This window comes from Colias philodice, chromosome 26 (assembly GCF_061535455.1).
Source record: "Colias philodice isolate Cphi_HAF_F1 chromosome 26, ilColPhil1 Martin Lab GWU primary, whole genome shotgun sequence".
Taxonomy (NCBI): domain Eukaryota; kingdom Metazoa; phylum Arthropoda; class Insecta; order Lepidoptera; family Pieridae; genus Colias; species Colias philodice.
Genome location: NC_143111.1, coordinates 2725736 through 2747413, shown reverse-complemented (window position 1 = coordinate 2747413; position 21678 = coordinate 2725736). Strand labels below are relative to the sequence as shown.

Below are 21678 nucleotides of genomic sequence, written 5' to 3'. Positions count from 1 at the left end.
TTAAACAGTATTCTACTGTTTTTCACTAAATTATACTTTTTACTGTTTAACAAAAAAAAAGTAGGTATACAAAATACTGTTTTCAGCATCAAAGTGCAGACACATAATTATGTGTTACATTTAGACGCTCACATTTTTTTTTTATTTAGTCAGAGGGCGCACACTACAATAAATACTGTTTGTTTTACTAAAATACTGCTTAATAATCTTCACACACCTGAATATACTTTATTTCTTGTAAAAAAAGTTGGCAACCCTAGCTGGAAAGTAATATAAACTGATTGAATGGAGGCTTTCAGTTGCTAACAAATCACTATTAGTCACAATCACTAACAATGTGAGGGTATTTACATTTATTATCGTCCGTTAAAACATAATCGATGCTAATGATGCTATTACATGGCGATGAATTCTTCTAATACTTAATATTATAAAGCTGAAGAGTTTGTTTGTTTGAACGTGCTTATCGAGGAAGACACGCGGGTGAAACCGCGGGGCGTAGCTAGTTCTTCTGTGTACTTAGTTTATCCCACGTACAAAACTACAGTCAAAATCTTACGTGTATATTGGCTACATCAATGCACGATTCAAATCAAAATCCGATGTTCAGTTTGAGCATGATTGACTTACAATCAAACATACATTATCCAAACATCAAAATTTTAGCATTAATCATGTAAGTATATAATCTTATATATAAAATTCTCGTGTCACAATGTTAGTCTGCATACTCCTCCGAAACGGGTGGACCGATTCTCATGAAATTTTCTGTGCATATCGGGTAAGTCTGAGAATCGGCCAACATCTATTTTTCATATGTACCACGGGCGAAGCCGGGGCGGACCGCTAGTCTTATATATAAAATTCCCGTTCCCGTGGGATTTCCGGGATAAAAACTCCTATGTGTTAATCCAAGTTACCCTCTATATGTGTGCTAAATTTCATTGTAATCGGTTCAGTAGTTTTTACGTGAAAGAGTAACAAACATCCATACATCCATACATCCATATTAGATATTAGATAATATTATATTAAGTATAGGTAAGAGTTTTTGGAAGGAGAAACTTATCTAGAGGAGAAACTTATACTGATAAGCTTAAGTTTAGTTAAGCAAGTGTTTTATGATATTACTAGCGACCTGCTCCGGCTTCGCACGGGTGCAATGGCGACCGGCCGGTCCCGCCTCAAACGCTAGGTACGTCCCGCAATTTTTTAAAATAATTTGCATTTGGATACCATAATACTCGGGTACTATCAGAAGGAAGGTGTAGGTACCCGGTCTTTGGAAGGCTTGAATGAATGAATGAATGAATATCTTTGGAAGGCTTTTTTTATTAAGGTTACGCTTTTACTGATTTCAGGAGGAATACGTACTTCATAGGTGTAAAAATACGTAGTAAAAATCTGCAGAGTAAGAAACAAAGAAACATTTATTAGACTTGACAAGATTAAACACTCAACACACAATACAAATACAACATGAATTGTCATATTTTAATTGTATTGACAATTAAAACAAAACAACACAAGGAAACATAATATAAAGGAATACCAATAAACGGAAACATAAAAGATAAGAATAAACTTACAATAGAAATAAACACATTGGAAATAGATCTAATAGACGATGTAAAAGTCTATAAATAGTTAGGCATTGAACTAAGAGCTACAAATAGATACCCTGATTACTTTCACTGCAGTTAGAATAGCCTAGGTATGACTGTCAGCACTGAATTAATCTAGGGTTTAATAAAACTGAATAGAATGGGTTCTTGCAATGTGATTTAAATCTCTAGAGGAATCGAGGATTATAAAAAAAAGTATGGATAAATAATTAAATAGGTAGGTAATGAATACATAAGTAATTTTTGTAAAGATGACTTTGAATTTCTACCTATAACCTAAAAACAATGTAGCCATATCTGTAATATTTTATTATTAACGTGATAACGTTTTTAAAATCGTTTTAGTCGGGTGACATGTTCAGAAACTTGTGTCACACCAAAACCTCACGAGTGCGATCGCAGGTATAACGAGAGAGAGACGGACCGATCTCCCGTATCATCTCGAGCGCTGCCATTGCATTATGTTATCACGTAAACATCTCGATCGTAAACCTACTTTACAAACAACCAATTTTTTTTGCATTTTATATGTAATTTCTTGACACGTCTAGCGGCTAGCGCTCAGACGCGGGTTGGAATCCTTCAGTTTTTTTTATATTCTGTCACATTTTTATATAATGTCTACTTATTTAATTATTAGTAAGAATTTATTCCTTTCGAATTTTATATTAAAATAATAGAATTAACACCCAAAACAAAACCATGGCCATATACCTATAATACAATATCAAAATCTTTTGGAATCAAACATTGTTACCCACAAACTAAATAGCTGAAGTAATTCAAACTTTTCGTACTATAAATTGCGTTTTATTCATCAACTTTAGTATCTAGATTCTAGAATGTTCCAGCGAAATTTCGAGCGCATGTTGAAATACATATCAAACGGGAATCAAACCTTGTAAATACGGAATTTATCAGCCACAACTATCTACAACTAATAACAACTTTTGGTAGCGTTGATTGGTATTTTATCTAACATCAAATTGCTTAGCGAACTAGCGACAAATATAGTTTTAATAGGAAATATGTTATTTCTATTAAATATTTAGGTTTTACTTTTGATTGATTAATTGTAGATTGTTATTTACTCGACCGTTCGAGAAGGAGAGTTATGTTTTTTCTAGTGCAGATATTTCTTTGTCACATACAATTTAAAAATGATATATGTAACATGTGCCAAATATTTTTAAATAAATCGAAATTACAACTTTTTACTCTTATCTCATGTTACACATATTGATCAATTTAAATTCATAATAAATAATAATATATACATTTACCGATCCACCGAACACCTCCTTTCCATAGCCTAGATTCGTAATTCCCATATTTTGCAATAGTCCTACATTGGCCGCGGACTGCCCAGGGCTGTATCTCTATAGTGCAGTCATGGGCAGGCTGCGGCTGGTGTCCCACAACACATTAAAATTCTCTAAAGGGCCTCTGCGTGTTGGACCTGTGTCCCCACGTAAGCCTCCCTAAGGACCGGGTATCTTCCTTCTGGTGCCCGTGTATTATGGAGATATGTACATTTTATTTTATAGGTAAAATCATCAAAATATTTTATTAAATCTACATCAATTAATTTAAGCACAAACAGGCACAAAATACATAAGCATTAACAAATTTAATTACAAATTATTCTTGGCCTAAGAGTCTGGAATTGTCGAATAAATTAAAAGTTCAAAATGGTCCTCTCAACAGTTTTACATAACAATGAGGTACACTATTATTTTATGGTAAATGCCTTCTCTAGGCAAATTTAAGAGGATTCCAACTTCCCTTAATCGATTCAACTTTGTCTTGTCATTGTTGTTTTCTTTGTTTTGTATGAGATAATTGATTGATTAATGAATAGATAAACATTTCAATTAAAATGAATAAAACGCTTAAAAATTTTAAATGCATTGCAGTTATGTACGATACAAGTACGATATGACGATGAAAAAATATTTTTAGTTGGAAAAATGATAGAGTTATTACTCTATCTTGTTATTATGAAGATAGCTAACGAATTGATGCAGAACTAAAAAAATAACATGTGAAAATGGAAGGTTTGTAGTCATTGATACATTCAGATGCGTTTTTTTCCAATTTACATTTTCCAAACTGATACCTACCAAATAATCTTTGCGTGCCACTCTCTGTTGTCTATACTTTTCTAAATTAACAACTATAAACTTTACAAGACAAAAGCAACCTCTAATAATAATAAAACCACCAATTTTCCGTCTTTTCGATCGGCCATAACAGTATCGATAAATAAATAAAGATCTCAGTACATTGTGTCCGAAGTTTCATTGGTCCTGAATTCTACATGATTCCGTTGTCCACCCTGTATACGCTGTTCAGCAATCAGCTTATAAATGTAAAAGACAATGTAATATATAATGTAGCTTGTAGCACACTTGTAGTATATTGTTTGTATGTTATACTGTACGGGGTACAAAATAGTATGTACTTTGTTTTGTATGGTATACAATACCAGGTACTAAATATTCTTGTATGTTGGAATTCTGTGTTCATTTTAGCGCTGTATGAAAATGGGCAAATTTGAAAAATAGCGCCATCTATTGGTGATTACTGATTATTTTTTTTTACTGTTACTAGTTTTTGGATGAAATAATATATTTATTACAATATATTTCATATTAATATAACATATTACACAATACACATTTACTGAATTCAGAAACACCAGTGGAACTTTAATTAATATTTTGTATCATAATGTTCCCGAAAAAAAATTAGATATAAAATGTATTAGCACGCCATCTAGCGCGTTTGCTCTAAACTAAACAAAAATATCGTGTAATAATCAATATTGCACACTGTTGCACACTGAAGAGGTTCATAATTGTCACACTAGATGTCAGTATACTAAAAAGTATATTTATATGTAGCTCTAGATGTGTAAACAGCTTGGTAAAATGACAACAAAATATGTTTATTTTTACGTTATGTATCTGGTTTAAAATACAATATATTTTAATAATATTGTAGTTATGTTTTCTCTTGTAATGATCCGTATTTTTAAATGTAAAAAAATCCATTATTGTAATCGTACAGTGTTATGGTTGAATTAATCATATTTTCATTTCCATTTCTTCCTTATATTAAACGAAAATATTAATTCGTTACTAAGAAAAACCTTGAAACAAAATTGAAATGGCATCCCCAAAACTTTGTATTGTTAAAAAAAAATAAAAGCGCGCTTTTTCCTAAAATGGAATTTCGAGAAAATATTTAAGAAATTCCACGTGCTTTTTAAGAAGTAAAAAATCTTTAAACAGACGAAAATATTTTACGAAATAAAAACATTTAAACTCTATCCTACTATAATATTATAAATGCGAAAGTTTGTGAGGATGCAGTCCATCCGGATGGACGTATATGTGTGTGTGTATGTTTGTTACTCTTTCACGCAAATACTACTGAACCCATTACAATGAAATTCAGCACTCATAGAGAGTAACTTTGATTAACACATAAGATAGGTATTTACCCGGAAATCCCATGGGAACGGAACCGCATAGGCTTTCTTTGAAAACGCGGGCAATGCCGAGGGCGGAAAGCTAGTTTTATATAAAAATATTATTGGTGTCAACTATATGAAGCAAATATTTGCATTAACTCAAATAATACTTATCTAAGTATTTTTTGAGTTAATGCAAATATTTTTATCGTTAAATATTTTGACGTAGTGATGTTAATTATTCACAATAATTGGACATTATCCATTTTCAATGAACACAAAATGTTGACAATCCACACAATAGCTTTTGAGTATTTTGTTCTCGAGCTAAATTATTGTTCGTTATTAATTAGTTAAAATACCTGATGAATATTATATTATGGTTATTGTTTATAACATCTGATAAACAAGGGTGTTTTAGGTTAAATGTATGTGTTTATCTGTGGCATTGTAGTTTGTACGTCCTAAAAAGATAATGAATGAAAATTGCATGCCAAAGCATAAAAAGTATTCTGAATGAAAATTGGTCTACAATATATAATGTAATATAACATTTAATGTAGGGATGTAACGATACATGATTTTGCCGATACGATACCGATACCGATATTTGTAGTAATGTATCGGCGATACCGATACCGATACCGATATCGATGGCTTGGTAGAAAAATAAATAGTGAATTATGCATAAAAAGTTACCAACATTTAATAGAGACAACTGTTAATCGTATTCTTTTAAATAAAAATGCCAAATCAAAAACAACAAAACCATTTATTTTAGTATTATTATTTTACGAAGTCAGTTAAACTTTAAGTAATACACATACAATCAGTACCTAATAAAAGTTTACTATAATTGGTAGAGTTTTTTCAGAAAACAAAGTGCGCACGCGCGGGCGGCCTCCCGCTTCGTTCATTGGGCGCGGATTTTTGAATTATTTGATATCAAAAAAATTGGTTGTTTGTAAAGTAGGTTTACGATCGAGATGTTTACGTGATAACATAATGCAGTGGCAGCGCTCGAGATGAAACGGGAGATCGGTCCGTCTCTCTCTCGTTATACCTGCGATCGCGCTCGTGAGGTTTTGGTGTGACACAAGTTTATGAACATGTCACCCGACTAAAACGATTTTAAAAACGTTATCACGTTAAAAATTAAAAAAATTCAAAATTATTTATTTCTTTCCTTTACATAAACAAATTTGTGATTGGAACACTCCTAGTAAGCAAATAAAATGCTTGTGTCAGGAGGTTCCGCTCTTCCTTAACACTATTACAGAAACAGAAATAAAACAATATGAATGAATACAATACAAAAACATAAAAGAAAAGAAAGAATTTAATAAAAAAATATCGGTATCGGTTGATTTATTATCGGCGATACCGATATATCGGCTTGCCGATATATCGGTATCGGTATCGGTATCGTTACATCCCTAATTTAATGATAATATAATTAGCTGTTGGCAGTAACAGTAATAACAGTATACACTTTTTTAATTTTATTCAAAATATTTTTCAAAGTTATTCTAATTTGGTATTAAATGGAGAATGAGAACTTTAAGCTTTAATTTTTCTATAATAACCTTATAAAATAAATATTTTTTAACACTATGCTGTTAAACTGTCACTAGATAGATAAGAGTACCAAGATAGCCTTTAAAACTCCAAACCAATAAAAATTTTCTTCGTTCCTAAAAAGCCGTACACAATGTGGAAGGCATTTTGACCGAAAAAAGGCATTCGCACCTACATTCATTAAAGATTACGCCGCCTCAGCGCACATACCTACATAAGTGTTAAAAATTGGTGTTCAAAGTGGTGTATTATCAAAGTGTGCGACAATTTTTTAACAGTAAATTATTAGAGACATTTCAAATGGAACAGTAAAGTTTGTGCCAGTTTTCAGTATATTATTAAAGGATGATGTAATAAAGTTGTTTAAAATTATGAAGTTTTTTGTCAACACGTACCATCACGTACTGCATCTGGCGTCAAAATATTCAAATTCAAATTCGTTTATTCAATCAAACTTAACCTAACCTTAGAGCTAAATACATTTAGGTGGTAATTATTTATATCAATTCTTATAGAATTAAATTAATGATAGTGGCAATATTATTCTTTTACTGCATATAAAATATTTGTAAATTTTCACTAACTTTTACGGATAGCGAGACTAGAGACACTACTAAAAATTTATTTCAAACAAATTAACTATAATTGTGCGCGATATTTTATCGTACACTATGATAATAACCTAAATCGAATTTCAGATATGTATGAAAATGCAACGTGGCATGTTTCCGACAGAGTGAACTTGCTCAAAAGATAGCCAGATGAACAAATATTTATGCTTCGTGGAGCCGATCAAATCTCTACGTAATATACTTAATATATTATGTTCATTTCTACGAGGTTACAGTGAAATTAGTCTCGAGAAATTTTTGCATATGTAGTGGTGTGTATATTACTCAGATCTTAGAGCGCGTTTCCATTATATCGTTCTAGCCTATACAAAAATGTTTCGATATCCTAACATTACTTTTTAATTTTATACTTATCCCTAGCAATACTCTGATTTATGTTTTAAAGAAAATGGTTTTGACTTTATAAAAAAAATAATATATCATTCAATTTTACGTCCTTGAGCCAATGACAAGGCGAATACCGTGAAACAATAAAATATCGTGTTCATAATAATTTGTTTGGTAATTAATATTTGACCATAATAATTACGAAACAAAACAAATAAATAAATCGTCACTTGATAGTGGAAAGTGGAAACACGCACAAAACCAGAATAAACCAGTTTACGCTGTCCGCAGGTGCCTCTCCGGCGTCAGTCGCTTGGTAACGTTAGAACATAAAGCACACATTAATTCATTCGAAAATTATAATTATTACGTAGTTTAATTGTTAAATTTTGTATTTGTTGATTGTTGTTATTGTTTGTTATTGTTGTTATTGTTTGTTATTAAAGTGAAACTTTTATTACATCGTCTCAAACTTTTTGGTCTGTGTAGCGCATGTCGCGTGTATCGCGGCTGCCGAGTAGGTATACCTACTCGGCAGCCGACCGGCACGCGACATGCGCTACACAAAGCAGTGTTCGGAACCGTTCGAACAGTTTCACTTTTACCGTGGTTTACATTTTTGGCCGGAGAACACCTAATTCATACACGTCTTCACTGAAGTAAAAATCGGCACTGCTTGTAATGTTTGGAACTAATAAAATATTAATAATACTAATATTATATGTATACTTGAATAAAAACTAAAAATAAAATGTTGTTTTTTTTTATTTGCTGACCATACACTACTACAAACGCAAAAATTTCTCCAAGCTAATTTACCTGTAGTTTCTTGTAAATTATGAAAATAATTTATGTATAATTATTTTATTGTCTGTTTGTTTCTATTGAACTCGGTAGACAGTAAAACCACGTTACTTTATGTTATAACTAGCTGTGCCCCGCGGTTTAACCAACATTGCTTCGGTCCTGTTGGCCTTAGCGTGATGATATATAGCCTATAGCCTTCCTTGATAAATGAGCTATCTAACACCGAAAGAATTTTTCAAATCGGACCAGTATTTCCTGAGATTAGCGCGTTCAAACATACAAATAAACAAACTCTTCAGCTTTATAATATTAGTATAGATAAGTGTCTTTAAAAAAATTAAATTTACGAATCCAATTTACCACCATACCATTATTTCACCAACGAATTTCCATCCGAATTGTTTAAATTTGGAAGACGTCCACCGGAAGCGCGAAGCATAAAGCCTCATCGGGCGGATATAGCTGGAACAGCCGGAAGTAGTATCCACGCAGATCCATTTCCGGTCGTTTGTTGGTTAACTGAATTTCCAATTGGATAAAGTTTTAGTTTTTGTTTTATCTGTACTCGCTTTTATGAAGTGAGCTGTTCTTATTTGATGAATCTGTTGTTTATTTATTATCTAATATTAATCTTGAGCACAGATATTATAATATGATATTAGTAACTAAAACGATATATAGATAAATTGTTTTATTAATATGTTTATTAAGCTATGTTTAAAAAGTTCTTTAATTTTTTCATTGAATATCTTACTATGTATCTACGTGAACCATAGAGATCTAGAGAGATGCCAATCGCTTGCGCTGAGTACGAAACCGTGTCTCATAAAAAATTTACGCACACAACTGCAGTAAACAAAATCAATACAATACTTCGCGTTGTGTGCGTGTCATCACACAAAAATATGAGAGCGACTATTCGTTCGCACACTAGATTGTAAGTGACGTACGTATACAGCACCGCTACAGTTTGTTCTCTTTTTGTACATATTGCTGCGACACCGGCCCCGCCCCCTAACCATATCTCCCTTTAGTTTCTGTGATCTGTGACGTGAACTCAAACTTCGAACTGTGTTGTCTATATAGATTTACAATTATTTTGTTATATAGATTAATATAAAAAGGATTTCATATTATACATATTATATAAAGCCTTAAATGATACAGTTCATTCAACTTATAATTCCACAGAATTTCGACATCAATATTGATGTTAATTACTTTGGTTTGACATCCTTGATTTATTGACGTATTGTAATTTGTATTGTATTTAAAACTGTTCCGTGAACTGAACCTATTTACATTTCAACTATCTTCTCTACATTATCTAGGTTTTAATTATTATTATATTATAGGTATGTCGTTCTACAAAATTTTCTTTAGATTTTCCTAATTTTGTGAAATAGGTGTTTTATTCTAAAATGAATACTAAGCTTTTGTAAGCAAAAGCTTTTCTGTAATAATTCTTGTTATTAAATATAAAAAAATATTATAAATAAAAAAATAATTATCAAGATCAGTTCACCTTAACAAAAGTTATGAGGTTACAAAGCCAAAAACAAACAAATATTGAGAACCTCCTTTTTTGAAGTTGGATATAAAGGATATACCATCATGCATTGTTTTTTAAATCTCAAAGGGATTACGCAGTCATTTCGATGAAAGTTCCCTAGTGGATTGACTTTTCCGGCATTCAATAGAAAGCTATTAAAAACATACAATATCCTTCTTCGATAGTTGCGACTATCAAAATATTTTTTTTAGAAACAGTAGTTTCAGAAATTAGCATTTTAAAGCATAAAATATTAAAAAGCTTTTCAGCTTTATAATATCTGTATAGATTATCCCTACTTAATATTATAAATGCGAAAGTAACTCTGTCTGTCTGTCTGTTACGCTTTCCCGCTTAAACCTCTCAACCGATTTTGATGAACAAGACACAGACAATCTTTAGGCCCTGAGAAAGAAAATAGGCTACCTTTTATTGCGAAATATGTACCACGGGCGAAGCCGCAGCGGACCGCTAGTATATTATATCTATCTATTATCTATTTATCTATCTATTATACTAATAAAAATGAATCGCAAAATGTGCTGGTAAGTGAATAACTCGAAAACGGTTGAACCGATTTCGTTAATTCTTTTTTTTATAATATTCCTTGAAGAACGAGGATGGTTTTTATATGGAGAGAAAACGTAAACATGTACCACGGGAGAAGCTAGTGTCATATAAAATTAATGTTATGATTTGAAAACAGCAGCCCTCGACCGGCAGACCTCTCTGCAGAAACTGTGGTAGTTCGAATCTGGTAAGTGATTTAATGAGTATTATTATTTATTTATTTTACTATTTAATACAACTAAACAGATTTAGATACGAAAATATACAAAAATAAAAGCTAGGAGCAATTTAGTGTACTTGGCGGCCTTATCACTTAGTAATGATCTCTTCCAGGCAACCAGGGCAGAAGGTAATCAATTAAGGTTTTAATGGTTCAAATGCACTTAAAAGAAGTTAGATTGAATAAATACTTACTTCAAAATTAACTTTTATTGTCTTTTAATACGATTAAATAAATAGCGAAATTCCCATAAAGATCAGTTAGTTAGTTCATAGAAAATCGTTTTAATTCCTTATTCAATTGAACGTCAATTATCGTTTAATTAATAGAACTAAATACATCTGGAATTCACGAGTGGTTTCCAGCCGTTTGCTTCGGATATATTTATTACGCTATTCAATGAAAAATTAATGAAATATAGATAATATTATAGGCATGCTCATTTACTAGCTCGTACTACTAATTTATAATAATAGCTCGTTTACGCAGGTAAAAACAGGAATTCAAAGAACTAGATGCCATGTGTAATACAAATACACTGCATTATAATGTAACTAGCTTCGCCCCACGGTTTCACCCGTATGGCTCCGCTCCCGTTCGCGTTGGTCTTAGCCTGATGATGCCTTCCACATAATATATTATAATATTTATTAAATGCGCTTTCTAACACCAATATAATTTTTCAAATCGGACCAGTAGTTCTTGAGATAAGTGCCTTCGAACAAACAAACAAACAAACTCTTCAGATTTATAATATGTATTAGTATAGATACGGCCTACATAATTTCACAACTACATTTTCTTTGGACTTAAAAAAGAGGAGAGGGTCTCGACTGTATTTTTTTGTGTGAGCTTTCGACTGGGTGAACCGTTTTTTATTCTTTTTTATTTGAAAGATTCTTCTTATATCACATAATCATTTGTTTTTGGAATAATATTACAATAATTAACGATACTTCTAAATTTTATATTAAATAGTCCTACTAATATTATAAATGTGAAAGTTTGTGAGGATTTGTGTGTGTAAGAGTAAATGAGTGATAGAGTAAGAAACACACAGTTTCTTACTCTATCACGCGCTAAAACGCGGGCGGAGCCGCGGGCGGAAAGCTAGTATTTACATAAAGTTATATCTCCAAAGCCGACTAATTGCAACGATCCTAAATTACGAAGTTATTAAATATCCGAGGACGAAATAATTCTGAATATTAAGTAGAACTCACTCAATCAAAATGTAAATACAATGAAAGCATTATCATCCATTTTATGTGAGACGGTAAACAAAATGTCGCCGGGAATCGCTGTCTTAGGGATGCGCTTTTACAAGATTTTTTTTAACTTACTAAATACAATTACTCGGCAAAATTTGAAAATTATTGAACTGATTTTTAGTATAAAATAACGACAATGCTACTGAGAAGATAATTTGAGTATAATTTAAACAATATTGCTTCAAAATTTTTGTGTGTTAGAATTAAAAAATAGGTAGAGATTAGAGAGCTGCCAATTAATTAAATTTAATTAAGGTTATGTTTGTCTTTCTGATGAGTTAAGGGATAGGAAAGGAAATAAAGAACCGATTTGTATAAACATTACGATTAATGAGTTCCTTTTATAATCGTTTATACGAAGAAATTAAGTAGGCAAACATCCATTTAAAAAGTAGTAAGTGCTATGTGGAGAGTGTGGTTATTATTTATTAATTATTTTATTTACAAAATTTATTTATTCTTTTCGAATAAAAAAAATTCCTTAATAATAATCTAACATGTCCCTGGTGACAGTAAAATATCAGCGTTATACATCCTTGTAATACCTTTTATTGGCACGTTTTCCAAGAATTTATTTTGTTAAATTATTCTAAGAAGAAGAGCTAATTAATTGTGATCAAATAGGTACCTAAATTTTCAAAAGGCGAGATTTCTAAGAATTTCTTATTACATATCTATGTATATAAAATAAACGGGACGGTATGGTTATATTACGCATTTTATCTATACTAAAAATATAAAGCTGAAGAGTTTGTTTGTTTGTTGAACGCGCTTATCTCAAGAGCTGCTGGTCCGATTTGAAAAATTCTTTTGATAGTCCATTTATCAAGGAAGGCTATAAGGCTCTATATCATCACGCTTAGACCAACAGGAGCGGAGCCACGCGAGTGAAATCGCGGAGCGCAGCTAGTTCACTTTTAAAGTATGAATCATACTTCAATACGAAATTTTAAGCGTATGTCGTGACATGATGAATCATCAGGATGTTTCCCCGCAAATTCATCTACAGATAAAAGAAAATCCTCTCGCCATTTTTATCCCTACGCGTAACATCGATAAAACCGCAAAGGCTCGCATGTCGCATCCCTACGCCAAAATTGTTTTCTTGTTACGAACAATAATTCGTTTTCCCTAATTTATATTAGCTCCTAAACTTTTAGCTTGGGGACTCCCTTGTTTCGATGTTCAATAATATATCAGTACGCGTTTTGGGAATTAGGCTCTTCGCACATGAAGCACTTATTTGAGTGTTTTTGCAAAAAAACATAGATACCGTCAAATTGAAGAAATTTGTTTTTTGTAGTTAAGAAGTACATAATCAGTTGTATATTTTATTTTGCATGTACAGTTTGTCGAGAATAAGAGAAGATAAAGTCGCTTTTGAGTGTATTTTGTTTTGTAAAGTTCTGCCTGAAGACGATGGAGATTCCTAATTCGTAGGCTTTATTTTGTTAGTTAACTTGTAGAAAGTAACAACGATATCTATAGTAGAAAGTAAAATAGATATCTATTATATATTACTAGCTGTGCCTCGCGGTTTTACTCGCATTGCTCCGCTTCTTATGGGTTTTAGAGTGATGATATATAGCCTATAGCCTTCCTCGATAAATGGGCTGTCCAACACCGAAAGAATTTTCCAAATCGGACCAGTAGTTCTTGAGATCGCGTTCAAGCAAACAAACTCTTCAGCTTTATAATATTAGTATAGATTTACTTATTAGTGGAATAATTTAAGGCTCGGTGTGAAATTGTACTGTTTTCTGAATAATCTGAAACTTTTAAATCGTTTAATGAACCATCATTGTTGTTGAAGAATTTATCGAATGTTGATTGTTTTTAATATTGTGAAGTATTTTAACATTGCAACTTTTTAAGCTTAAAAATTTGTAAGTAGAGCGCGTTGGGGCGTTCGCTGGTATTTGGAAATTTTCATTTTCAATAAGGTATTTAATTGCAAAATAAAATGTTAAAGTATCAAGTATCAAATATACATTTTAAAATAAAATTTATAGAGTTTTCAATATTATAACAATGTATAAGTATAAAGTATCAAGTGTTTATTTTTAAAATAAATCTTTTTTATCTTCATACTTTAAACGTTGTATTCCAAAATTTTACACTTATTAATTTAGATATATTTCCGTTGCATTTTCAGTCGGTATGAGTCACTAAAGAGCCAGGCTTTCCCCTGCTTTCCCAGTTAACTTCCAAGTTTTCAGTGACTCATCGGGTTTTCCGTGAAAAATGAGTAATGTTTTGTGTCGATATAAAGCTCGTAAATAACCTGCTATTAACTTGTTTAGTCTAGCTTTTTAAGGTCAATATTATAAAAAAAGAACTAACAGTACTCTACTAAGAACTTTTTTATTCTTTTGCACTATCTCAGTGCACTATCTTCCTAACAGGTTGCCGGGCAGAGATTGCTGTGTAGCAATGAGGCCTTTTGTGAAAATATTTAGTGACTAATTATTTTTATACTTAGGGATTATTTCTAATTCTTTGTACAATTAATAATGTTTTATGAATACCATTGTTAAATCCTTAGTTAAGTTAAGTAATTTGGGACTTTTTTATACATGTATGTAATTAAGTAATGAACGGAAAAATGGAGAGCATAAACCATTTAAAGGATGTTTGTCTGCGATTTTGCTGCGAATCTGTGAAATATCTCGTATTAGATTTAAGTAGTAGATAGTGTGATGTTTCTACTAATATATTGTTATAAGATTAACGTCAAGAAATAGTTAAATAGATGTTCTATAAACATATCTTAATATATAAAAATCTCGTGTCACAATGTTTGTCCTCAATGGACTCCTAAACCACTTAACCGATTATAATAAAATTCGCACACCATGTGTAGTTCGATCCAACTTGAAAGATAGGATAGTTTAAACATGTAGGTACCACGTGCGAAGCCGGGGCGGACCGATAGTACAATATACATCCCAACAACTAATAAAACTGCGTATAGTTTATATGCACGTACATACACACGTAGTTATTTACGTTATAACTAGATACATATTTAATAAACTGTGCTATCACGTGCGATGTATTTGTTACATAATGAGCAAACCCTAATCTCAAATGAAACAGTTAGTTCCGAACGGGCATTCAGTTAGAATTCCATAGCCTAATTAAATAAATCACTTTGCCCGCCGGTTTTGTCTGCATACATTCGTAAAAGCCAGTTCGTGTGTGACAAATTGGTTGCCGCATTGGACCTGACACTATGTTTAGTAGTTTTGGTGCTTTTCCACCAATGTGTGAGGATGTGTAGCGAGGAATGTGTTTGGTAAATAACCAGTCATAATATCACTTCATTTAGTTTGAAGTTTGAAGCGTTTAGCGTTTGACGCGATAACAGGTTATTTACAAACACCTTCCTCGCTACACATTCTCGCATATTATTAGTGGAAAAGCACCATTAGTTTATCGGAAAGAAAGGAAATATTGTAAACTAGCGGTCCGCCCCGGCTTCGCCCGTGGTACATATTTACGTTTTCTCTACATAAGAACCATCCTCGTACTTCAAGGAATATAATAAAAAAAGAATTATCGAAATCGGTTCAGCCATTCTCGAGTTATGCGCTTACCAACACATTTTGCGATTCATTTTTATATATAAGAAGAAGATTACTCTGGCGGGATCACGACTAGTCAGGCGAAAGACGTGTTCGGATCCCGTGATCGATTTTTTTTATTATTTTAAAATTTATAGCAAATTTTATCTAAGTTTATTGTATGGGTAATGAAAATAAAACTAAATGTAAAACAAACAATATTTAATACTGATAAACAGTAAAATAGAAATTGTAGTTGAGCTGAAACGGTGTATACTGCGGTGCAGATGTATCTGATTTTCAGTGACACTCTTGACACTCTGAAACAAGCACATTAAATATTATTTTCGTTTATCAACGTAGAGCAGATATTATGAAAACGCCAAGAAATAATAAAGTAAATGGTAGGTAAGTATATATCTATCTAACAACAAACAATATATTGTCGACAATGTATTATAAATACATACGCAATTGTTATAAACGCGAGAATCAATCGATTTCCCTACGATCTATATTATTCCTTACAAACTAACTGTTTTATTTCATAGTATTCAAGAATTAAAATAAATAAACCTATATAATAGGTACGTCAAGCTCAGCGCGGTGCGGTCGCCGTGTTATGCTTTTGACATGCGGTGAACATTCGCATTCGTGGATTTTTGAAAATTTACGTAATCGCTTTTAATATAGCCTTTATTTATTTTACGTTTAATATTATTAATAGGGTTGCTTTTAACATGCTTAAGAAAAAGATGAAAGACGCTGAAAATACAAAAAAGAGCGCGTGTGCCGAGCACACGTGTCAGAAGTGAATTTTTTTTGGCAAGATTTAAAGATACCAAAATCGTCGCCTTACTCCATGATATGACGGTATTGCCATGACGCGACCTCAAAATTTTACTCTCAACGCGCATAAAGAAGTTTCACTTCAAATTGATCGTTAATTAAAAGCTCCATCCCGTGAAAATGTATCTAAGTTATATATAAAAATTACAGTCAAATTGATAACCTCCTATTTTGAAGGTACACAATAAGGTAGTACGTATATTTAAAAATAAATTTATTGCACACTATATTCTTTGGAATTTAAATGAAGAAATAATACCGCATATTCATGCTTTACCCTGGCCTCTTTCCAAGATACACGTTGTACATTGTATGTTGTACCTACGTGTAAACTTAGTTTGTCCGTCTGTTTATTACAAAATGCTTGGCTCATTTCCGAGTGTTGGTATCATAATTTTATGATCTACTAGCTTTCCACCAGCGACTTTGCCCGCTTTGTCTAAAACCTAGCTTGTATTGAAAGTTACTACTTTAGTAAATTAAACCGGCTTCAGCTATTTTTTTTTGAGATAAAGTTTCACATAATATAGTTTAATGCCCTACAAATTCAATTATTATCATTGGATACTCTAATTAACATGGTTCATTCGTTCCAAAGGTTAAAATTGACAACTGACGGTGTACCTGAATGTAACAGAGTTACAGTAAAAAAAACGTGTCGTGAAATAATTATAATATGAAAAATAAAATACATACCAAGAACTGGAGAACTTTGAAATCAAAGCCTACCTACACTAAAACAACTTACACATAAAGATTATCGTAAAACATATTCAATCAATTCTCAAACCACTCCAATTAACCCTAACAAGGGTGGTGTTGACCGCAGGGTCGTTTAGGCCCTTAGTGATTCGTTACTAATTTAAGTGCTCTCAGCATTATCGGGTTATGTGCAATACATGTTCTGAGGGGATTGATTGGGGAGTTTTTGACTGAAAGGTATTATGTAAATATTAACCAATAATGTTCAGTAATGGTGATCAGAATAGGTTTTATTTGGGAATTAGCTTCTTGCTCGCGGATTGGCCCATATAGTCAAAACTAGCGGTGAATAACTTTTCAAAATCATGTTATTCATGGTGCAGTAGTTTTAGATTATACGTATTATTTCAATGATTTGTATGTATGCCTCTTCGTAGATATTATTATTCATAAAGAATACAGATTCACTTAATTATTTTTACGTAATCAATCGTTATTAAAAAATTGTTTACAATATTTAATTCCAGTGGAATTATGATTATTTTGTATTAATATGTAATCTTTTTTTTTATTACAGGTAAAGCTGACCGCCACCAGGTGACCGGCGAGCAACACTATCCAACCCAGAATCCAGAAAAAATACTTTTTTTTTAATATGCATCACGTTTTAAAATCACCCTGTATCGACATAACGCGTGCATGCAGTCATTTCAAATGTCTACGGTTGCTGTAAATGACATCCACAAAGCTTTGTTCACGTAATTATCGCACAGACCGACATTGATTCTGGAAACTGTAGATGTTTGTGCACTATTCGCTCTTCATTTCGTTTGACAGCCTATTAATGTGAATCCCATGATGGATTTAGGTAGAACTGGATGGTAGCACTGTTTTGTTATACAGGGTGGTTTATTTTTATTTTTTATATGTGCACATTTTAAACGAAGAAATTAATAAATTTTGGAAGTGAAACTTATTAAGGCGCGTTGAGAGTAAAATTTCCAGGTCGCGTCATAGCAATACCGTCACGTTATGGAGTAAGGTGACAATTTGGTTTCTTTGAATCTTGCCAAGAAGTTTCACTTCTGACACGTGTGCTCGGCATACACGCTTTTTTCAAGGATGTTCTCTGGAAATACTAAACATTATCATACATTTGTTACAAGAACAATTATAGAATGGAATCGAGATGAATGTCTAGTCTTGAATTAATGTTTAACTAACACTTTAGATGCAAATTTCTCTTGTAACTTATCCATTAGGTTAAGTGCTTGTTATAACGTTTGTAAGGCACAATAGTGATGAAAGATTTCGTATTTTAGCGATATTAAAAATAATTAAAAATTTTCTGTAAAAACATGGCCTTTCTGACCTTTTTCCAATTATAATTGTATTAATGTTGATTTTATCTTGGTGTAAAGGTGGCAATAAATAAGAGATTGTAAGTTTGTGTTTTATTTTGACCTTTATTCTATTTAAATAATGAAAAAATAATAAATTTGAAAATATTTACACGTCCTTTGCTGAACCTTATTTTAAGCGTCATGATATGGCTCTCTAAATATATAAACGTTATATTATTATTTTTCTTCAAGAAATAATAACTATAGGTACTAATCTTGAACAATTCAGCTAGTTTATTCATTGTACTAGTATAATATTATATTATGTGTGATTTGTAGTATTTGTGGTAAAGGTAAAGTTAACGTACCTGAGCTTTGCTCGTGTCGATTCTGAAAATGTTTTCTGTTTCTTTTCGCCTTATTATGAAGTATTTTAAAACTCTACATACTCTATTCAGACTTGCGTGAAAAATTGACAATGAAATAAATTTGAAAGTGTGTTTGTGTGATTATTTTTTTCTGTTTGTCTTTATATCTTTCGCGACGGAGCGAAGGAAGCTAGAGAGTGACCTAGGCTAATTTTGACTGCGAAACATCGAATTCTGAAGAGAATTAATTGTATTTAATTACGCAGGCGAAGCGACAGAGCGATTTATGTAATTTTTATATCTCGAGCTATTTAGGAAGATGACAAAGGCTAATTTTGCCTGTAAAACATCGAATTCTGAAGGAAATTGCTTTCTATAAACGAAGTTGCGGGCTAAAGCTAGCTAGTTATATACAGTTTAATTGAAATTTAATAACATTTAAGCCTGTTTGTTAACATCTTGTGTTAATACCTCAGATAGCAGACCGCAGATTCCCATCTCGGCTTAGTGGGGTGATGTGGGACAAAGGTCGCGGGTTCGGATTTTGTTTAATTAATTAGTTTTAGTCACTTTAAACTGATTTGCTGAATTGGAAACGATTTATATTGACCCAAAGAAGGTCATTTGATTCATATGGAATTTGTAAATATTATACCAATAAAATAATGGAATGATACTTTGATTTTTATTTGTCTTGTTCCTCAACCTGGTTTTAAATACTTAATATTTATTTACAATATATATTTTTATGTTAACAAATATATTTTATGGATTAAATGGGATTAAACGTTAAATTTCACGCTAAGTTCTAAATGAAACGAACTTCTTTTTCAGGAATTGACTATCAATCACGTGAACGTTATTTTTTCAAATTGTCAAAAAAGGCTGCAATTGTATCCCATTGCAAATGAATATAATTTCAACTTTGGATCGCTTTTTCTATGAAAAATAATATTTATAACTTTCAAATTGTTGTACATAAAATTAACTAATAAAATATTTAATATACTGACCCCATAAAATGAAGCATGCACATAATATACAAAATAAAGAATTTACGTTGCAAATTTACATTTTCCAACGTTGCCTTAAAGTTATTATTTTAACCATAATTATATAATGCAGCCATAAAAAATTAATGGAAAATCAAAGGAACCCCGTAAAATTGAATCAAACAATACGGATGCAAATTAGGGACGTGCACGCATTTGCAAAGGGCCTGCCGCCTGATTAATGTACGTACTTTTTAACATTCTACAGTACCTTTTGGACCTTCTTTTACAAGGGGAGAAGGCATAAGAGATGTCAATTGTATACGAAAATTCGTAATAGGGTTGTAATTTGCATAGATATCGATAAAAAACGTACAGTTTCAGTGATATTTTTTCACACTACAATTACTAGAAACATTTATAAATATATACATAGATGGCCGCTATTAAATTATTATTTAATAAATTCTTCAGACATTTTTGCGTATTTCGCAACATTTAGATGCAAATATATATGCATGTAGATAAAAAACGTAACGACTATATTCCACTCTATAATAAGTGTATATTTCAAAATTCGGTGGTCATAAAAAGGCCCTATAATTGAAGAGTCGAGGTACGGCTTCCATAACATAAATACAAAACCCACTTTATTAGCCATACATCATTTTGTAGATGATTCGGAGTTTTAGCTTGTTGGTCTGTGAATAAATAATCAGATCCTGAAAGCCATAGAGTCAAAACATATTAAAAATGTGCAATGTACTGTTACTGTAGCTTTTTAAAAGCTGATATTTGTATAGTTCTTGTTATCTATATTATTTCAAAGTATAGCTTTTAAAATAATACAGATATTCCTATAAATATCTAAACCGTTAAAACAATGTTAAAAACGAACAATCGAATCTTATAAAAGCTCATAAATTATACCAAAACCTAAGTTTCATATTCGTGTCAAGAAAACACTATAATAATTTACGAGACCCTGTGTTTTAGATATGCATTCATAAAAGCAAGACTCTTATACAATAATTCAGAAAATTACAAATTCGTGCTATTCTAAGGTCGGTGAGCGGCGGCAATCTTTTTATTATAGGTAGTATTAAATGCTCGGATATTTTAATCTCAAGGCAACTGCAGTTGCATTTTACAGATGGCGGTCTTATCTTTCGATTTCTGCCAGATAACCCGAAAATTTATTTATCTTATGTTATGTTAAATGAACAGAAATCTTCGTAAAATGAAGTGTCCAACTCATAGGCTAAACCACTAGATACAAATGTTTTGAATGTAGAGATAATGTTGATCTAACTATGTTAGAGCCTAGAGGTATTATAAGATAGTATCGGCAAGTATGTTACACATGTTACACTTATCTGTTTAAAAAGGTATGTATCGAAAAAATACCTTGAAAAATATCCCCAATATCCTGTCAAACTGACACGTATTTAGAAATGGTTAAGATCCTAAAAATAAATTGATATGATAACATCATTTTATATTACTAGCGGTCCGCCCCGGCTTCGCCCGTGGTACCTACATGTTTAAACTATCCTATCTCTCAAGTTGGATCGAACTGCACATGGTGTGCGAATTTTATCATAATCGGTTAAGTGGTTTAGGAGTCTATTGAGGACAAACATTGTGACACGAGATTTATATATATTAAGATGGTTTATTATATTGGGTGGTTACCTATACTATCACATGTAACACTGGTAAGAGAATTTTATACATGTATAAGATAGAAAGATATATTTTATTATAGTTGAGAAGAATTGCCTTTTTCTGAGTGCCG

The 21678-nt window shown here is 31.8% G+C and overlaps 1 protein-coding gene and 1 long non-coding RNA gene across 2 annotated transcripts in view; one reads left to right on the top strand and one right to left on the bottom strand.

Annotated features, from left to right (window-relative positions):
* The window catches only part of Etf-QO (electron transfer flavoprotein-ubiquinone oxidoreductase), a 110084-nt gene extending 103843 nt beyond the window's left edge, over positions 1-6241 (top strand). Inside the window, exon 16 of the mRNA XM_089711190.1 lies at positions 6057-6241. The gene's annotated coding sequence lies outside the window, so the exon portion shown is untranslated. The remainder of the gene's footprint in view (positions 1-6056) is intronic.
* LOC149476791 (uncharacterized) overlaps positions 1-21678 on the bottom strand; it is a 465754-nt gene that overhangs the window by 177436 nt on the left and 266640 nt on the right. The window lies entirely within an intron of this gene.